Source organism: Rattus rattus, chromosome 14 (assembly GCF_011064425.1).
Source record: "Rattus rattus isolate New Zealand chromosome 14, Rrattus_CSIRO_v1, whole genome shotgun sequence".
NCBI classification, from domain to species: domain Eukaryota; kingdom Metazoa; phylum Chordata; class Mammalia; order Rodentia; family Muridae; genus Rattus; species Rattus rattus.
In genome coordinates, this window is record NC_046167.1 from 32194431 (window position 1) to 32216296 (window position 21866).

Sequence of the window (21866 nt, forward strand, 5' to 3'; positions counted from 1 at the left end):
CTGTTACTTTGTATGTGATCTTTTTTTCCATTTTTGTTTTAAAATTTTTCTTCTCTTAGCACTTATTGGTTTTACCAGGAATTTTATGTTTGTTCTCAAAGCCTAGGAAGCAAAGGTTTCTATTAGAGAACTCATGTCTTTAATTAGTTCAGAGTCACTACCCACGTTCCATTAACATTATATTACATAATATTATAATAATATTTTCCAAGGTTTTCTCTATTATCCTTCTGTTATTCTTAATAGATTTGCAAGATACACTTTTCATTGTTTTATACTCTTGTTATCTTAAACTCCCTTGTATCTTCTGTCTGGCTTCTCTGCTATATTCTAGGTAAGCATCCAGCCTTCAGCCTAATCATTTTCACAATCCATCACCCATTTTTTTGCTAGTGTGTGTGTTTCTTATATGTAGAAGGCCTACCCCATTATATCTTAGGGCTTCCTCCCTCCTTGGAGTGTCTTGATCTCCACTCCAGGACTTGAAAATCCATGCTATTTCTAAGCATTTTTCGCACCCCTTCCTGTCTCTGGTGGTTTATCTGTTACCTTAAGTTCATGGGACTTGAATCCAGCTGTTGGCTGAGTTCTCCTAGTCTTTCTTCATTGCAGTTAATGATTTCAGCGTGCACTTTTGGTGCTTTTAATCATGAGCTCATCTGTAGCAGGGCCTACTCCTGAGAATCACTTCGAGCTGTGTTGCTGGGGGGTCACTGGCCAGTGATTTGGGATTTCAGGCATTCCAGAGCTATCTAGTTGGGGACAGATTGTCATGTTTTTGCAAAAAAAATTCTGAGCCATGTTTCTGAGAAGATTAAAAGTCATGTTTTGGACCTAAAACCTAAGGTCAGACCTGAGCTTAATTTTCTCTAGGGAAGTCTTTCAGCAATCCCTCAAACTGAGACCATTTCCTTGCCTTTCCCTGAGCCAATAGAGAAGCCTCTGATCTCCTCTCGAGTGTGCTTCAGCTGCTTATGAGTTCCCAGTTTGCACTGCTCACATTCCAAGACCTTGTCTCCTGTCTTTTGATGGATGTTCGAATACAAGCCTCTAGTTTATTGGGACCAAAAATGAACTCCCCAGTCAATACTGGGCACTGACTCTGATCTCCAACCTCGTGTCTGGTGCTCATTGTCTCCCCTGTGCAGGTGTTTGAAGATTGCACGTGTGCAGAATCCCTTTGTGTTTATAGCAAGCCCGAGTTCAACACTCTACACCCGTCATCTTTCTAGAAGAAGAAATCTCTCTGTCCATTTAGTCATGTGGCCACCTCCCAAGAAATAGTCTCAGAGTAGTCCATGGCTATGTACACAGCCCCAAAACACATTAGTGAACTGAAGCATTTGTCCAACAATCCAGATGTTTTTGTCTACATGGTGTCAAGTGTTTAGATGAAATTTTCAGCTCATCTGGCATTTGAAAATATAGCAAACTTGCATTACTAAGTACATTGCTATTTCACAAACCCAGGGATCTCATGGCTGCCACATTGTCTCTTACTTGCAGAGACATGTTAGAATACATGAAAGTTATTTTCATTTGAACATGTTAAAATGCTGTCATCCCCTTTTTTGCTTTTCTTACATGTTCATGTGTGTGATGTGTGTGCATGTGTGCATGTTTGCTTGAATGTGTGTGGACACATGTGAGTATGCACAGATATGTGAGAATGGAGACAGAGGCTGATGTTGGAATTCTTCCTCCATCACTCTCTATCTTATCCACTGAGCCCAGTTCTCTTACTTGAACCCAGAGCTTGTCCATTACACTAGCCTACCTAGCAAGCTTACTCCAAGGAGCCTCTGCCTCTGCCTTCTAAGTGCTAAGAGTATGGGATGGCAGCCATGCCCACCTAGCATTGATGGATGCTAACAAATTCTGGTCCTCATATTTACACACTGAATGGTTTGATCATTGAGCCTCTCTACAGCCTGACAATCCTGTTTTTTATTCTTTTCACAAAGCAAAATTGAGATCAACAAGCATTTATCAAATTTCTAAAGACTAAAAAATTTAAAAACAATCATTCCATGCTTTAGGAGTATTAAACTCTAATTGTGTTTAGTCATTCTTCGCCCTGTTTGGTGGTTCTCAATAATCATATCCTGTCTGTATGACATTTTCTTGATTGCTGATTGATGGAACAGGCCCCACTGTGTGGGTGGTGTCACTGCTCAGCAGGGACGTAGTCCTGGGTTGAGGACAACCCAGGTGCACAAACAGAAGGAAGCAGTTCCTCTATGATCCCTGCTTTGATTCCTGCCTCCAAGTTCCTGTCTTGAGTTCCTGTCTTGACTTTCTGCAGTGATTGGCTGTAACCTATATACAAATAAACCCTTTCTTCCCCAAGTCTATTTTGGTCAGTGTTTTATCATAGCAACAGAAAGCAAGCTAGTATAGAAATGGAAATAATCCTATTTTGGGGGGAAAAATTGGATTATTTTTCTGGACATGCTAACTTTGAGGTATTAATGAGACTTTCCTAAGTAGGAACAAAATGGAGTCCAGGAAAGCTGAATGACTGTGCAATCAGAGAGATGCATTCTATTTGGAATGTAGAACCATGGGGGTGGAGTAAGATTACCCAGGCAGAGTCTGTGGACAGACAGAGACAGGGGCACTGGTCGTGTGGATCAGTGTGCTTTACTTTTATAAACTGATCATGACTAGTGAAGAAGGGAAAAGGGGAGTTAGAATTATAATGTCCAAGATATATCTAAAGTATTATGGAATACTCTGTAAATTCAATACTTTGGAAGATCAATTAAGGTAAAAATTAACAGGTGGCCATCTTTAGTATAGATGCTGTCGTTTGGTAAAGAAGAAAGGGTAGAAAACAGAGTGAAATGGGTTCATCCACAGAAAACAGAAAGATGAATGGCCACTCTCTCGGGATGTGGGGAGTGTTACAGGAACAGGGCTTAGCTCAGAGAACAAGTTTCCATCATGAGTTTGAAGAAAGGAGATTTGAACTGAGTCTAGACTTCATGGAAAGAATGTGATGAGATTAATCTATGGAGGGTGGGGAGTTGTGGAAAAGAGAAAGAGAGACAGATTTCTATAGGTCAATTTATCTTATCTAGGTGAGCAATAGGTTGTGAGTTTATTGTGTGGATTATTGGATTGAGAATATAACATATAAATCTGATTGATAAATTATAGTTTATTGAGTCCTGATTTCACCGGGTCATTGGAAGTTGGGCAGAGTCGTGGCAGGGAGCCATGATAGGCCAACCCCATGCTGGACTTCTAGAGCCCTGATTTTACTGGGCTGGAACCAGAGAGAGGTCATGGCTAGTAGAGAGCCACCGGGAGAGATACTAACCAGAGATAAATTATGGTTAGTTCCATTTGGCCCCACCAGTGCCAGAACTAACTCTAGGGACCAGCATGGCAAGATGCCAAGCTGGAATGGCCCTCAGACCACCTGGGTCAGAGAGTGTTTGGGGGCAGAGTGGAGCCAGTAAGATAAAAGTACCCCACAGTGCCATGTGGCCTACAGGTGCCAACACTAGTGCGGATTAAAAGGTTCTCAGGGAGTACTTGGGGGCAACATGGAGCTGCTGAGATAACGATACCCGCAGTGTCATGTGGCCCTATAATGTGCTGGCGCTAGTGCAGGGTAAAGGTTAAATTGTTTTTGTAATAATTACAGCAACAGTCAGAAGATGAACACTAGGAAGAGTTACAGGAGCTGAAAACCCAGGACTACGTCCCTGCTGAGGAGTGACACCCACACAGTGGGCCCTGCCACTCTGGATTGGGGACTGAAGGTCTCTGGAATTGAGGACCGTGGAATTGTTTTGTTCTGGTGCTGCTATGTAATCAAATACTAAATTCTGTACCCCATGACCTGGCTACCCCAAGAAGAGTGAATTCTCACATACATCGGCTTTTGTCGTGTAAGCATTGCTCCCCAAATCAATAGGTCGATAAGAGGCTTAATCCTGTGATTGAGTAGTAGATGGGTTTTCAGTTCCCTGGCTGGGGATCCCAGTTAGGGAAAGAGGAGGAAAGAAGAAAGGACATGAGAGGAAGGAGGAAGTTACCATGGGGTAGGTGAGTCGTTAGTGCATAATCTGAAGGAGTAGCAGCTGCCCAGAGGGAACACAGCAAATGACAGCAAGTGACGTCTCCAGGATCACCATAGGGAAGTAGGCCAAACAGCACCGAGGGCTGATATCTGCCCAGCTCTAGTGTTTCCAAGCTGATGGTAAATCTAGAGGTTTCTTTGTCTTTTATCTGGGAACAATATGGTCTGAAGAGGGGTAGAAAACCCCTAATAGATACTTAAAGACAAGATTGTATAGCAACCCCCAAATATTAATAATCACTACACGGCCCCTCCCCTGTTGTAGAGTGGGTGGGCTATGGATTCAGCAGTCATCCCACCACTCCTAAGGAGCTACAACTGTCCCAACCTATGCAGAGGCCGGAAGAATAATCATTAGAAAGAGCCTGCTGCAGCTGGTTAGGCAGGTTTGCGAGAGGATGACTGCTGACAAAACATTACGTTAGGCTACATGTGTGCTTCTCCACTGGGGTGACAGAGTTCCTCTGGCAAGCCACACACTCGAGGCAGAACGCATCGCACGATAGGGGTCTCAGCCCAAGCTCTTCACGGGGAGAAACAGCGAGAGCTGGGACGGATGCTGTGGTTCTCAAAGGCCTGTGTACAGAGAAGCCGCAAAGTTGAGAACAGGCCACAGGTCCAAGCCTCCTCTATGAGCCAGGCAGGAAGGGGATGGCTGAGCCTGGGACAGGTAGGAATCCGGTTTGGTTCCAAGTGAATGCCTAGAGTACAGATAAGCAGGAAGAGAGAAGGCCTTCTCAAGAGATGGGCATGGGCGCAGCTCTTTACAACAAACCTGCCACCCCCACTCCCAACTGCCCCACCACTACCCATCCCCCATCCCCCATTATCCTTGATAAAGGAGATAGTCCTTGCTTGTCCAAACTGCTGTATTTAATGAGGATGTAAATGCACACATCTTACTCAGGGAGAACTAGGAACTAATTACCTTTTGCAGGAGCAGGCAGGGAAGCTCATTGGCTAAACACTTGGGGTCTATCTAGAAACCTCATTAGCATGGGGAACTCTACATTTTTATGCTACGTGACCAATTGTAATGGTCCTCTCAGTGGGGTGTCATGGTTACGTGTTCCAGGACAGGTGGAGCTTGTCAGGGAGCTGGTTCCATTCTCAATTCTGAGATTCCCTGGGGTCTTGAACCTACTTCATTGAACCTCGTCAGTTCTTCTGTCTTGTGACACAGTCCACTTGTCCCACACACTGCATGACTCACATGGATGTGTGGTCTCTCTCTCCAGTACAGCCATAGCTACCATCTAAGCCACAGCTAAGATCTGTCATAGACTCCAGGACAAGGTGGCAGAAGGGGATCCTGAGACATAGGCGCGCATCTGAAAACCACAGGCAAGCATATCTAAGCACAGGGGTGCTACATAATGCAAATCTTCCAGTCAACACAACCTCAGAGGTGAACCGACCTGATGGATGGACTTGGGTTTTGAAACTGAAAATCAAACCAAGTACACAATACAAGTAATAGCCTGGACAACCCCCTCCAAAGCTACCACAGGTTTACACACACACACACACACACACACACACACACACACACACATATATACATATATATGTATGTATATATGTATATATGTATGTATAAAATCCTGTTTCTCCAGGAAGGAAGCTGGGGTTGACATAGCCATTGTTGGGAGGCAATTACCATAATGAGTGAACACTAAGCAAATGTAAGGCTGCTCCAGCTGTGTTGTTGATGGAGTGTAATAGGGGTGCTGCCTGGGCACAGAGTTAATTTGCACTTTTCTCCACAAGCCTGGTGCTGCCCAAACCACTACTACCCATAGAACTGAAGCCCGGCTAATTAGTCATGTTAATTACCCAGCCCCAGGTCAGATCCCAAAGCTGGTTAAAGACAGTGAAAGGCTAAGCAGCCCACAGTCTTCTTAGAGCTGCAGGGAGGCTAAGGTCAGATGGGTCAACCTTTCTGACTCCTGCACACCCTCCTTTAAGAGGCAAAAACTCTGTGGGGGGCCCGAGTTTCCTGAGAGCACCATGCTCCCTCTCAGGGCTCTTGGGATCCTCAAAAACACACCCACCCCCCAAGTTTTCTTTTCTCTGTATAGAACACGCCAATGGAGAAGATGTTCACGAATACAGCTAACCAAATGAGATTAAATTTTAAGAAGTTGGGTGTGTTGGTGTCTATTGTAATCTCAGCTCTCAGCGAGCAGAAGCGGAAAGATTTGCGTTTGCTGCTAGCCAATCTCCAAAAAGAAGAAAAAGCCCGAAGCCAAAAGGCCTCACCTTGTGTGATATTTCCATTTGTATAATATCCTGGAAAAGGCAAAAGCATCAGGAGTAGATCAGAGGTTGCCAGCGGTGGGGGTGGTAGAGAGAGCTGACCACAACTGGGAGCATGAAGGAATTTGGGGGTGGGGGAGGACGAACCCCTCTGGATATGATTATGGGTGTAACGGATGGATATGCATATCAATGTAATAAATTCATCAAAATTTATTAAATGGTATAAACCTGTCAAAACCTGCAGGGATGTCCACTGCACAAAGCGAATTTTGTTGTCTTTTACTGTATAAGGTTACAGAGAAATGTAAGGAGAGACTATGGTTTGTTCTCGCTTTTCATGGCAGCAGTTTGAAAATTCATCATTTCTACTCGACATTGCTAAGGTATCTTTTTCCCACGAAGGAAATCTTTGAAATTCTAGCCGATGAACCCAAGTGTGGGAAGGGGAAGCCTGGCTTGTCCCCCTCATGTGTAATGAGTGTCCTGCACGGATTGCTTCTGAAATGTTTCAGCAGGTGTGGACGCCTTACACACACACCCACGTTAAACTTCAGCTACCAAAAGCAGGGTAGCAGGGACCAGCAATTGACACCAAGACCAATCAAGTCTGAACTCCATGACGCCAGGATACTTGGCTGCAAACTAGAAGGCACAGCCAGTTACCCAGATGCCGTGTCTCTCTGTGCCCCTCCGGTCTGTGCGACTGAGCGGAGACAGGTTTCAGATTGTGCAGCTGGTGCCAGAGTCGCCGTCATCGCTGGCAGCTCTCTGCAGTAAGACATTTTCCAAGTGGCTCCCCAGCGGCCTTCACTGGGGCAGCAGGGGCCTGAAGTTCTTTGTCTTCTCATGTCAACAGCTGTTGCCTGAAAGGACACATCACTGAGTTTATGATAAGTTTCGTTGTGTGCCTTACTTTTCTCCATTAGAAGGCCTGCGGAAGAGCCCCCCTCTAAAACACTGGGGCTGGGGTATCTGTGTCACACGAAGGGTGCGTTCATTAGGACAGCCACTGAAAGGCCCGAGTTTCATAGTGAGCACACCAGAGCCAGGGACAGTTTTGTATTTGTTTCTAAGGACTTAACTTGGATGCAAGCTAGTAAGCACAGCCAGATACCCAGATGCTGTGTCTCTCTGTGCCCCTGCAGTCTGTGTGGCTGAGCAGTTAAAAACCCCTCAATTCATAAATCTGATGGCAGCCAGTGAGTAGGCTCTAGTCACTTTCCTGGGAGTTATCTGATGAGGGCTGAGAGACGGGCATATGATTAAACCAGACCTTAGGAATCGTGCATGCTGATGGCTGTCAGGTACGCCTTTGTTGCAGAAACAAAAGGGAACATCATAGAGAAGGGCTCCATGCACGGCTCTCACCACAATGTGCCCTGCTACTGTCTGCCAATTGAAAGACTCGTGCTCTGTAGGTGAGAGTTCAACCGCCGTTTACAGAAGCACAGGTTATTAGGGTAACAGAAATCTTGAGCTGGCCCTGATGAGTTTTTCTTGAATTCAAAGACAAATGAACACTAAAGTTAGTGTAAAAGGGTAACAAAAAGGAGTCCATGCAAAGAAAACACATAGAGTCTAAAACTAAAATAACAAACTCAAAACTAACGACTTGGCTCGATCCCACCCTCTGTCTCACAATCCTTACCCATTCCCTCTAAGCTCTCCCAAGAATGAACTCATTTTGACAGCGCAGTCGGTAAGGTGCTTGCCAGGCACAAGGATTCAACTTCGGGGCTCGTGTGAAAATCTGAGCGTGGCAGCACTTATGTGTAAGTAACCCCATCATTGGAGGATGGACACACAGGAGTCTCTTGGGGTTCACAGGTTCCTGGGGGCTCACCAGACCTAATGGAACTGGTGAGCTCCAGATTTCAAAAAGAAACCCTACCTTGAAAGAGAAGATGAACAGTGGCTGAGGAAAACATTGGTCATCAACTCCTGGCCTTTACAACACTTTGCACATGCACTTGTACACACACACACACACACACACACACACACACACACACACACACACTACTTTCTTATTCATCGTTCCATTAAGCCTCATCCTGCTAGCTGTCACTCAGCCCATCAGTGACTGTCTCTTTAAACCCTCCCCTTCCTGTTGCTCTTAATCAATATGTCAACCAGATACCGTTTTCATTGCTCACACAGGCATGGCGATGGGCCAGTCTTATTGAGCTTTTCAATTTGGTCCTTATTCTTTGTTTGCTGGTTTCATCACAATAGCACCAGAATTTCATTCACTCTCTTAAAATCTCTCGGGTTTCTCCTCCCACACCCGAGTTTCTCTGTATGCCCTGTGTTCTCTGTATGAGCCTGTGTTTTTCCATGGGAGCTTTGCAGTCTACACGTCTGGAGTTCAGGGCACATGTCTGGGTGTTCTGTGCATCCCTTCCGAATGACACAAGCAGGCAGCTTCTCTCTGCATCTCCCATCAACGGCCCTTTGTTGAACAGAATTAAGTTCCCAGCAACAGTTTCCGGCCTTGCCCCTCCTGGCTTCTGAGAATTAAAAGTCAGCATGATCTGTTTCCAGCAATGATTGAGCGGATGATTTCAGATTAGTTCCTCACTGAGAACAACTATAACACTGGATTAGACACAAAGGCCAACTGTTGGAAGGCCCTGAAAAGAAACCAAAGCTGCCCCACAGGGGACAAATCCACAAGACACAAGAAATGCATTGACAGTGCCTAATGTTCAAGGCATAGATCCCATCACACCATACACACACTACAGGTGTAATACACCACACACACACACACACACACACACACACACACACACACACACCATCACACACAATTCAACACACACCATACACACCCCACAGGTGTAACACACACACACACACACACACACACACACACAGTATACACCCCCACAGGTGTAATACACACACACACACACACACACACACACAGTATACACACCCACAGGTGTAATACACACACACACACACACCATCACACACACCATCACACACAATTCAACACACACCATACACACCCCACAGGTGTACACACACACACACACACCATCACACACAATTCAACACACACCATACACACCCCACAGGTATAATACACACACACACACACACACACACACACACACACACACACACCCCACAGGTGTAACACACACACACACACACACACACAGTATACACACCCCACAGGAGTAATACACCACACACACACACACACACACAATATACACACCCCACAGGTGTAATACACACACACACACACACACTATATACACTCCACAGGTGTAATACACACACACACAGTATACACACCCCACAGGTGTAATACACACACACACACACACACACAGTATACACACCCCACAGGTGTAATACACACACACACACACACACCATACACACCGCATACAATACATACCACACATGCACACACCACTGCTGAGTTCTCAGTTATGTGCACTGATATCACAGATCAAGCTCCTTGACAGCAAAATTTAGTGAGCGCCATGAACTTGGAAAGGGCTTACAGAATCAACCTCTATGGAAGGGAGAGGAAGAAAACAGCATTTACTATAGGCCAGCTTCTGCTGCCCCTGGAGAGAATTCTGGAGCAGGAGAAATCCTTTAGAACTCTCCAGAGTCAGTACCAGGTGCAGAGAGAACTGTGGCTGCCCTGACAACAGGAAAGTGAAGGAAATCCCCAAAGACAGCTTCCAAGTGGCAGGCCAAGCAACTAAGGTCATGGGTCCTTCAATCCTGGGGACGTAGGTTGTGACTCACAGCAGCATCAAACCTAGGGCTCAAAGAACTGTTTTAATCTGGTTTCTGCAGAAGTAAAATCAACACGAGAAGCCAGAAGTCCCACCTTCTGCTTTGGCAAGCTAGAGATCCAGGAAAGTGGTAGAGAGGCTCAGTCTGAGTCTACGGGGCTAAGAACTGTTCGGGTGGGTATTGGAGATGACACGGTATGCAAGCCTTGGTGCAACTCTGAAGGCTTGGGAGCCAAGCACACTGAGGCAGATGGGTGACTGGCTCAAACGGACCGCACTCAGTCTGCCTGGGCCCTTTGTTCTTCCCGGGCCTTCTGTGGTGAGCTGCATGATACCCACCACTTTGGCAAGGCAACCTTCTTTACTGAGTACATCCATTCACATGCTAATCTCAGAAAAGCTCCATACATAGCCAGAAGGAAAGCTTTATGTCTCTCTAGACATCCCTTCATCCGGACACAAAATGAACTGTCACAGAAGCCAGGCAGAAATCACCCACTGAGAGATTAAACGCTCATTACTAATTCCCAAGTCTTAGAGTTCTAGAAGAACAAAATGCAAGTCCAGAGTGCCATGGAAGGAGGGTACACTTACACTCTCAAGCTTCCAGCCCAGGCTTTGGAAGGGAGAAAAGCTTAGGTAACCCAGTGGTTATTTCCCTCGCTGGTGTAGTTAAATACCTGACAGGAGCAACTTGCCAGAGAAAGGCTTGATCGGGCTCACAGAGTAGCGATCTAGTCCACAGTGGGGAAGACATGACTGCTCTGTCGTGGGGAGGCACAGCCGGCAGTGCAGAGGTTGCTTACTCACAGCTTTTTGTCATTGTTCTTGTCCTGTTTGTTCAAGACAGAACCTCTCTGTGTAGCCCTGGCTGTCCTGGAATTCAACTCTGTAGTCCAGGCTGGCCTCAGACTCACAGAGATCCACCTGCCTCTGCCTCCCAAGTGCTTGTACTCCTGATTTGCTTGTTCACATCTTGATAGAACAGATATCAGAGAGAGAGAGAGAAAAGCCAATACTTGCCCATTCTCTCTCTATCTCTCTGTCTCTGTGTGTCTCTCTCTATGTCTCTCTGTGTGTCTTTGTGTCTCTCTCTGTCTCTCTCCATCTCTCTGTCTCTGTCTCTCTGTCTCTCTCCCTCTCTCTCTTTCCTCTCCTCTCCTCTCCCCACCTCTACACTGTGGGATGGTACCTCCCCTATTTAGGCTGGATCTACCTTCCTCAGTTAATTCTCTCACAAAATGCCCTAGAAGATACATCTGGAAATGTCTCCTGAGAAGATTCTCAATCCAGTCAAGTTGGTGATGGAAGTTAAATATCACAGCAAATAACCAGTCCTTAACCATATCAGAATATTGTCAAATACTTTACCAGCCTTCCAGAAAAGAAAAAAGAAAAACCCTTAATCATCCTCTAAAAGGTCCAGCTCCCGGGACCGTTTTACACGATGTCTGACATGCACTTTTAAAGCTGCCAAGCATACAAAGACAGAGCAACAAATGGAAAACAGAAGCAGACGAGGTCGGAAAAGATAAGTTAGAAAGAGACAGAGGGTCCAGACCTTAGAGCTGACATGAGCCCTTCAAACCTGTGATCAAGAACACAAGAAGGTAAAAAGATGGAGCGCTTCATCCCAAAGGAGAAATCACAACAGAAACTTAGAACAAGAGAGATTGAAACGCAATCGTTGACAATTGGAGGCAGGAAAGTAACTCAGGGAAGAGTAAAACATGTCCAGAATGAAGTCACAGAAGGTGAACCATGCTTTTTTATTTTTCTCTAAATTTAACAGACAACTGAATAACAGAAATGGGTGCTTACAATAACATGCAGATCTACATGGCCACACAAGTGAGGATGGAAAAGAAGCCATTCAAATATGAAGAAAGATGTGCTGTGCACTGCCAAGACTTCCAGGCAAGGACCATGCAGGGGCAGCTGAGTTAGGAGCTGAGCTTTGCCTGTGTACACTGAACTCCCAGGGCAGCCATGGGGCTGCGTCATCACTGTTGGGTGAAGAGGAGGTTAAGTCCTGGTCCTAGGTGATCACCACCATAATAGGTCTCAGCCCAGATGCCCTGGCCACAAATGATTTGCTATATTCCTTCTAGGAACACATCTATCATGTTCATTCTTCCTTTTCATCTGGGAAATCTCCAAGAGAATGAGAAGCCTGGAGGAAGTGGGGAGGCTTAGAGAAGCATCTTGTGGTAGACTCCAGCAGCTAGGGGGATGATACCTGGTGTCCTTGGCAGTGAGACAGGAGCTGTGACGGGTGACCAATGAAAGAGCAGTAGAGAGAAGGAAGTTCCAGAAGAGCTAGAGTCACCAGTGCTCAAGCCTTTCAATGTGTTCGATTGGTTTGTTTGTCTGTTTTCTGACAGCTGGTCTTTGCTCAAGAAGGCAGAATCGGTTCTTTCGGTTTCTGGGCTCCTTGAGAACCCCAGAACTCCACGTGGCCCAGTTCTGCCATGCTGTGTTCGTAGGTCTTCTGACTTGGCCAGACACATGCTCCTTCAGTGACACAATGTCTATGGGAGCCTGTGTTCCAGTTTCCATGGCACATTTACAGATGACCTCAGAATACAACTCACTCCCTTAGCATCTGCCTATGGGAAGCTAAATAATAGTAGCCAACAGTGACCTCATCATAAGGCCAAGGGAGCATGGGAACCACAGGGTTCTGAATTTCAGAGATGCAGGTATGTTCTTGCAGGTGGAGTGGGTTTTCCTAGAAGGGTTGGGCCAGCTCAGAAGCACAGATGAAGTTAGGCAAAAAAACAATGGAGGGACAAGGAGAAGTCACCTTCAAGCTACAGGACACTGTCCCTGGATTTTTTAAAATATACATGAGCAAGACACTTGCTTGCAAGCACGAAGACTTGAATTCAAATTCCACACCCATGTAAAACACTGGGTGTGGCCATGCACCTGTAACCCCAACACTTGCTGTTAACCATCCTGGATCCAGCTTCACTGAGAGGCCCTGTATGACAGGCAGGGAGTAATAAAGGACACCCAAAGTATAAATGCACCACATACACATACAATCACACATGAAAACACGTGAACAAAATCAATATTTACATTATGCGCTAATCAATTCCTAATCTGTTTCTTGCTTTGCTTTCTAATGAGAGAGGGGGCTGGCACTTTGGTTGTGCCTGGAGTTCCCTGAGCAATAGTTGGCTTTGCTGATGTGGGAGTTACTGCTAGGCCTGCCAGGCTGTTCTCCATGCTTGGCTACTTATGCCCCTCACCACAGCCAATTTTCTATGTAGTTAGTCAGGTTTTAGGAACATTTATGAAGCCCAGTCAGGTGCTGGGCCCCATGACACATATTGGAGTGACAGCTAGCATAACTGACAGCCCACTTTTGAACTTCAGGGGAAAGAAAGGAGGCTCAAGAGAGCAACACTCTGCCGGGTGGGCAGCCAAGACAAAACTCCCAGGTGAGGGGTCTGAAGAGGAAACAAAACCAAGAGCTTCATTGAGGGGAAAGACACTCAACTTGAACACATGTGGGTTAGCTCCTCCGGTATGTTCTTCTTCACCACATACTGGGAAGTAACTCAGTGTATGTAGTTAAGAACTGGAGCTGGGGGTGGGGCAAACCTGGGCTGCTTCTAGTTTCTCAACCTGGAACGTGTGTTTAGTTCCCACCCTGAGCAGATTGAATGGGTGTTTCTGAGTCCTGTGTGGAAGATCATGGGCATGGTACGGTGTTCCTGAAATGTGGCTGTGTCAGTTCTTTTCTGTCACCGTGGTAAAACACACGACCAGCAGGGACTCAGAAGAAAGAATTAGTTTTGGCTCAGGCTTCCAGAGAGTCTAGGGAAGTCATGGAGCAGCTGCCCTGAGCAGGAAGCTGAGAGAGCACATCTCAACTGTACACAGGAGACAGAGAGCGAACAGGAAGTGGAGTGAGCCCTCAAAGCCCACCCCCAATGACAAACTTCCTCCACGAGACTTCTACCCTAAAAGACCTATAATCTGCCTAAACAGCACTGCCACCCAGGTGCCAAGTGCCCGATACGTGCACCTATGACAGGCACTTCTCATTCAAACCACAACAGTTCCAGAGTGGGGTTAAGGCTGTGGCTTAACCATGATTTACCTTCTGCTACTGTACTGGTCACAGCAACTTGACGAGAAAAGTTTATTTGGCTTACAGAATCCCATCATGATTGGTCATTGAGAGAGGTCAGAGCAGGACACAATCAGAAGCCAAGGCAAAAGCCATGGAGGATGCTGCTTACTGGTTTGCTCAGCCTGCTTCCTTATACAACCCAAGGACCACAAGCTTAGGGATGGCACCACCCACAGAGGGCTGGACCCTCTCCCATCCATGATTAATCAAGATGCTTCACTGACAGGCCCAGGAGCAATCTGATGGAGGCAACTACTTAATTGAGGTTTCCAGCACAGAGCAACAAAACCTAGTTGGTGCACATCAACTGAGAGGAAGATGGTGAAAATGATGGCTTGTGACTTCGTTCACCCAAGCTGCTGTGAGGGCTAACCTTCAGAATAGCCTAAGGGACTGGTAAAATGCTCTCCTGGATGCTTCCAGAGAGGATTGCCTGGATATAGTGTCACCATCACACTGGTGGAAGCCCAGGTGTAATTTAAAAGGTGTGGGAGAGAGATAGCTGGCCCAGAGCCAGCGTTTCCATTTCCTGTCCTCCATGCAGAGGGCTGCTCTACCAGGGCTTCATGCCTCGATGGACTGACTCTTCTGAAACCATGACCAAGATAAGACCTTCCTGCTTTAAGCTGTTTGAATCAGATATTTCAGTGGTGATGACGCAGAGCTGAGAGATGTAGCTACCAAGGTAAAGTACCATGAGCTTAAGTCTACCATTGAGGTGCTCCCTGGTTTAATTTCCAGTTTGCAAACTGACATTGTATCGCCATAGCAGAAGCAACAAGCTCCTTCCTCATGTCTCTGCCAGAAGAGGTGGAAAGTCTGAGAACCTGTATATTTCGCATCTCTGTACATAGCTCACATTCACCAAGTGTGTGCTCTCTCTCCCTCCTTCCCCTGCCTCTCTCTCTCTGCGATGTTTGTGTGTCTGTGTGTCTGTGTCTATGTGTATGTGTGTGTGCGTGTGCATGCGTGTGTGTGTGTGTGTTCTATGTGTGTAGTATATGTAGATATCCATGAGTAGATGTAATATTTGCATTATGCTAACTCATGGCTTCCTTTTTAAAAACCTTTGTTATAAGCTGACTGTAGGGGCTGTAAAATGATTGGTAATGGAATAAGATATCTGAACATGAAATGGCCCAGCTTACCCGTGTTGTCACGTGACCTCACTGCAGCCTTGGTTTTAAACATACAATGTAGACAAAAGGCCCACACATGCAGCCCCAAATAACTCAGATTTCAGGTTGTTTGCTACAAATTGCAGTGTTTGCATTGTGTATTCAGTTTTCTCCTCTTGTAGGAAAATAGTGGTATAATTATACACACAGCAAAGACTTCAGTGTTCCTTGCCTGAATTAATAGATACAGAGATATGTTACATACACAGCAGCAACTTCCCTGCTCGGGGTCTTTTTTAATAGACCAGAGGTTTCAGCAGCACGTATCTGTTCTCTCTGTTATCAACAGAAGCCACTTGGTACAATTCACAGAAAGATGGGTTAGTCTGGGGGGTTCGAGATAATTTACTGTTGTTGGCTGGGATGGCCAGATGCCTGTCTCAGCGGGAAACCTGTCCTGGTTCCAGGAGACAGGAAATAGCAGCTGTGAGGGTCTTCTTACTAACCCTTGAAGATACAGAGCAATGGTTGTGCTCCATTCCATCAGTCAAGAATGGTGCTACCACCGAGGGCCAGTGGCCCTACCACAACTGGGGTCTGTGTGGATGTCCCGTGGCCTGTGTTGCCATCGAGGGCCATGTGATTTCTGTGGTGTCGGCTGCCGTCTGACACCATATTAATGTCCTTGGGCCACATTGCCACTGGAGACATAAAAGATAACTGAGTCCTTCCCTCCCACACTCCACCTCCACCATGGCTGAGCACAGAAGGGCGGCCTCTGCCAGCTAAGGAACATATTTTCATTATTGATCAGAATTAATACCTGAGTGTTGTACCCAAGTGCTGTGTGGTAGGGGATGAAGAACAGAATTAGGCCCAGCTACCACGGAGGACACCAAGAGAGAAATAAACACCAGCTCGGTGATGGTGGCAACCTTAACAGAGAAAGCAGCCTATGCAAAATAGAAGAGACAAGCAGCAGGGGCTTCAAATGAGGGAGCTTTGGAGAAAGAGAGCCTGGCCACAGAAAATCAGCACTCGCTGTCACTGGTGACCATCAGCAGAGACCCAGGTGTTATGTGACCATTTTGAGTCTAATTTAATTCCGCACTTGGATTCAGTGTGTGATGCTCATGAGGAGTGATACCAGCTGAGGTCTGGGTGTGCAGGCTGGTGCTACGAGGTGCCTGGCAGGTTCTGTGGGAGGTGGCAGGCAGGAAGGAGTGCGGTCCTGGCCTCTCAGTGTGCAAGCCCAATAAAAGCAGTTCACAGCAACCCCAACAGAGCTCATTAAATTGAGCCACAGTTTCTGTCTTTTGCTGCAGAAATGAAAATCCCAGGGCAAGGAACTTGCTAGAGACTCAGAGCTTTGTCCTCCCTAAAGTCATGTTTCAGGAAAGAGGGGATGAAATGGTTTGTCCCAGCTGGAAGACCCCTTCCTCACACGGGCCTGTGGTATCTTCCACAAAGAGACTGCAGGTCCCAAGTGTTCCACCCAAGAACTTCCCAATGGAATCCTGTGTTCCTGTAAGCTCTGGGTTCCGGGGCAGGTCCAGATTAGCTGTGGGAAGTGTTTCCAGAATAAATTAAAGGCATACACTCTTGGCTTGAAGGTGGTAGCTGTGATCAGAGCCCAGCAGAATAAAGCAGACCAGAGTCCAGCCCATCACAAGCCTGGATAGAACAGGAGTGAGACCCACAGACTGCACCCCACACCCCCCCAGGAGCTGCCCAACAGGCAGTTACCAGCCATGCCAGCCAGACCCCTCGGAAAGTCTTTGTCTTTAATGCACCAAATGACAAACAAGACAGGGTGGGTATATGAACCAGACAGAGGCCACTCCGTACAACTGCTGACACCAGGGGGCTGTAAAGGTGGGGGATGCATGGAGACTGAGCTCTCCTCCAAGCCTAGAGAGTCCTGGGCTGTGCTTCAGTCTCAGACATGGACACCAGCTCTTGGCTCCTCTCTTCCAGTCAGAACCGTAGGATGATGTCATACAGGTGAAGGCAGGTACAAGATAGAACAAGGCTTGTCATTGGACAAGAAGGAAGGATGGGCAGGAGAAAAGTTTTAGAGAGAGGAGGAGACTGGAGCGAAGAAGGAGAAGAGTGGAGAGAGCATGGAGGCGGATGTTAAGATTCCACTCTGCACCTTTACAGGTTGTTATGAATGGTCTTAAGGGACGGATGTGTACAGGCCTTTGTGTGTCTACGTGGGCAATTATATCTTATCAATTGGTTGTAAGTTAATTGTGTGGATGCATTGTACATTGAGCATTGAACACATAAATCTGGTTGTCAGGCTCCAGTCTGCTGAGTAATGATCTCACTGGGTGTTGGGAGTGTGAACAGAGTTTGTGACAGGAAGGCGTGCTAGTCTACAGAACGCTTGGGGCTAGCATGGTGTGGGGCCATGCTAGCACAGTCTGCGGAACGCTATGTGAGTCTCGGGCGTAGTAACAACGGCCAAGAAGACGGTGTGTGAAAGTGGTAACGGAGAAGCAGCTAGAGCGAGCAGATCCTCAGGAGTGGGAACTCGCAGGAACCAGGCCGAGTGTCATCATTTACAACTTCACAGCAACACAGAACTTTGCACTGAACACAATATTTTGACTGTAAATGAGCCAGCTCTACCTGTGTCTGCAGATCGGTGAACCAGCCCTGAGCCTCCTCCAGCAAGGTGAGCCCCCCATCACCACCCAGGCATGGTGCTTCCGTCCAGTCACTTGTCCCTGGGGTCCAGCCTGGGCTCAGACAGGATGCCATGGTTGAAGCTGTCTGTGAGATGCCAGGCTGCTCAGAAGACCCAGCTGTGTAGTGGCATGGTGATTAGGGGGGCATCATTTCAAAGTATAGACCAGTGGAAGGTTCAAGCATACAGTAGACAGGGGCCTGGGAAGAGAGAATTTTTATGCACAACGATCATGACAGACTTTTTCCTTCCTGGGGGAAAAGGCAAGGCCTTTGCCAGCCTTAATTCATTACCTGCTGTAGATCAAAGTGGAGCTCCTGCAAAGGTGGTTTTACTCCTCAGTGAGTGTTGACAGGACACTTGGAGTGTCCTTTACTCTGAGGTCACCTACACTGGGGAGCTCTATGCAGCCTAGTGTACACCTGGCCCTTGGAGTCTCTGTTCTCACTCTCTGGGGGATCAGGGATGCACTTTTTCCTTTTGGGAATGTCACGTTGGCTCCTCAATGTTCTAGAGGACAGGCCCAGGAGGAAACGTAGAGCTGCCCTGAACCTGAGTCTGCAGTAGAAATCTGCCAGGTGACAAGGCAGCTCTAAAGAGAGGAGCTCTGCCCTCCATTCTCAGGGTGGAGGTGTCGAGGCATGACATAACACTGCTGCTACAAACCCTGCCATCTCCCTTCCTGGAAGGCAGAGGTGGGAAGCCAGCATTCCCTCCAGGAAGAGGCTTAATTCTGGAGCACGCAGTAGGACCCCATGTGAGATTTACTAGGCTGCTGGCTGACTCTTCCCTTGATGGTCCTGAAGCTCACAGTGCTGTCCATTCCCAGGGATGTTTACTGAATGATGTTCATCCTTTCCTTGTCCTTTGATTCTAACTCTCTTTCCCAGAGAAAGCCTCTCCCTACTTTTTCCCCATTCTTTGACATCTCACTTCAAGGAGAACTTTACTGTGACCTCAAGCCCTAGCCAGACCCACAGATATCAATGAATTCGGAATGCTATGACAGAAAGAACCCATAAAAAAGGAAGCAAAGGAGACACAGGAAGTACTGTCACTCCACACAGGAAGTACTGTCACTCCACAGTCATGCAGGACTAAGCTTCCCTCTTGGCCATTTTATTAAGAAAAGGTTAGAATAATAGATCAAAATCACATTGTAATAATAATTCAATGGTAATGAATGCAACACAAACTCTTAAAAATGCCCTCAGGCCAAATTACTAATGCACATAAAACTCACGTCTGCCAGGACCTGGCTCCAGTAGTCTACACACACAAGCTAGTGTCGTCACTGCACAACAGTCCTATGACTTAGCACCCTTGGCCTGTTACCCTGCTTGTACTATGGTCACTGGAGACTTGGAGCAGCAAGGATGTGACATCAGACTCACCTGAATGACTGAGGTCTTCGTGTCCTTAAGGGTCCAGCACTGATGTCCTGAGCATCCTGGTGTGGAGGAACCACCATATTTTATATGATTTCAGGAAGATAACAGAAGGATAAACAACAATCTGTCAGTCAAAGGAAGGTGTAAAAGAGTGCTCTGTGGTTCGAGGGACCCAGGAAATGTCGAGATAAATAACTGATTGCTTCTTATACCTAGGGCCTCCCTGAGCTTAGATGTGCTGGTGCACTCTAGCACTGTCCCAGGAAGAAAACGGAGAGGAAACGTTTGTCACACAGTTTAGACCACTTGTGAGCATTCCTGGGACCAGGTTCTAAGTCTATACTTTGGGAGATACTTCACGTCTGCCCTAACCACTATTCCTAATCCTATTCCCACGTTTAAAGTGGCTACGGGCTAAGCATTGCCTGCAACTCGAGGCAGGTCACGTGTCTGATGATACCTGGGTTTGGACGTATTCTGGGAGGTACGGAGCATAGTGGAACATCCCCAGCCACTGTGCTGGCTGAGTGCTGACGTACAGGCCGTCATAAAGAAATGATGCGGTTTGAAATAAATGTCTGCATCCGGCTAAACAGCATAGGTAGAAATGAGTAAGAACACTCTGTATATACTTAAGGAGCAGAGTTCAAACTCCCAACACCTACACTAAAGCCTGGCATGGCTGTGGGAGCTGAAAACCCCAGCAGAGACAAGAAGTTCCACCTAGGTTAGCCAAACCAGAGTCCTTCGGATTCCATGAGACAGCCTGCCCTGTCCAAAGGAATACAGCAGAGAATGATAGAACAGGACACTCAACGTCTTCCTGTGGCCTCAACATACGTACATGGGTGCTTACACCTACACATGCATGTGCTGTACACGCCCACAAACACACCACATATATCCAAACATAAACGCACAGTATATCCACAAATACATACAACTTCTATGCTTTAATGTATCTGATAAAATAAATAACCTTGCAGAATTTGAGGAGTAAACAAAGACTTACACACCACCTGTGGGAGAAAACATTAGGCCTGAAGAGATGGGGCCACAGTTGGAGCTCTGGTTGCTTTTCAGGACCTGGGTTCGGTTTTCAGCACCCACATGGCAGCTCATAACCATAACCATCTATTACTCCAACCTCAGGAAATCCAACACCTTACACAGACATACATGCAGGCAAAACACCAATGCACACGAGAAATAAATCTTTTCTTTTCTAAAGGAAATCTTGGCAAGATCGTGGTAAGCATTCTGAGCCCTGTGATATCTCAGTTTACCTTGTTCTCCCCTCATCTATAACTCTGGAATAATTCTGAAAGCCAGCAGACTGGCAGCTACTCAGGGAGACAGAACAGAGACCCTTCAGAGCCCCATCCTTAGACCTATCTGGTGGCTTCCTGCCCCACTTATGAAACTTTTACTTGGGGGTAGGGGACACTGGGAACCACATCCAAGGCCTCCAGCATACGGTAACTGTTCCTCCACTGAGCTACGATCTAATCTGAGACTTCTCTTTATCTGACCCAAGGCTCACCAGACATACCCCATCTCCCACCTCCATTGCTTAGGATAAGCAATCAGCTGCAGAAACTCCTCAGATGTCAGATTCCTGAAGCAACGTGGCAACCATAGGCCAACACCAAAATGGTAAGAACTGAAAGGTGCGACGAGATGCCAACAAGGAATCTGAGGGTCTCTAAAGGAAGACCATGCATGCTAGGCCTGCGCTGACCCAGAAGGAGCCTCACTTCCTGACCCTGACCCTGACCCTGTACTCACAATATGGAAAGTCAGAGGTGATGCTGACTGCAAACTGCAGCCATGTCCTCTTAGGATACAGAGCTCCTTGGCAAGAACTGCTGTCCTAGTTTGCATTACGTCGCTGTGAGGAAGCACCATGTGTTGTATTCTATTAAAAGGTAGAGTGAGAAGGAATATGTTTGGTGGAGGTGCAGTAAGGTATTGGGGTAGGGGGTGCCTCCGAGGGCCCATGCTGAGGCATCCCATCCCCTGAGGGAGCAGCCACACAATATAGCATAGAAGAGAGTTTATTCAGGGCATGGGGAGGGGAGTTGAGAGTGTAGTAGAGACAGAGAAAGACAGAGAGAGAGAGAGAGAGAGAGAGAGAGAGAGAGAGAGAGAGAGAGAGCGCTGGCCATGAGCATGGGGAGGAAGGAGACAGAGCAGGAGCAAGAAGGCAAAAGAGAGAAGAGGGGGACAGCAGACCCTTTTATAGTGAGTCAGGCGTCTCTGGATGTTGCTAGGTAAAGGTAGGGTGGAGCCCAGACAAAATACTAACATTTTACCATTCTTGTGTAATTTAAAAAGTAAAAATTAGGAAGAGATGATGGTGGAGCAGGAATATGGTTGTCATGATC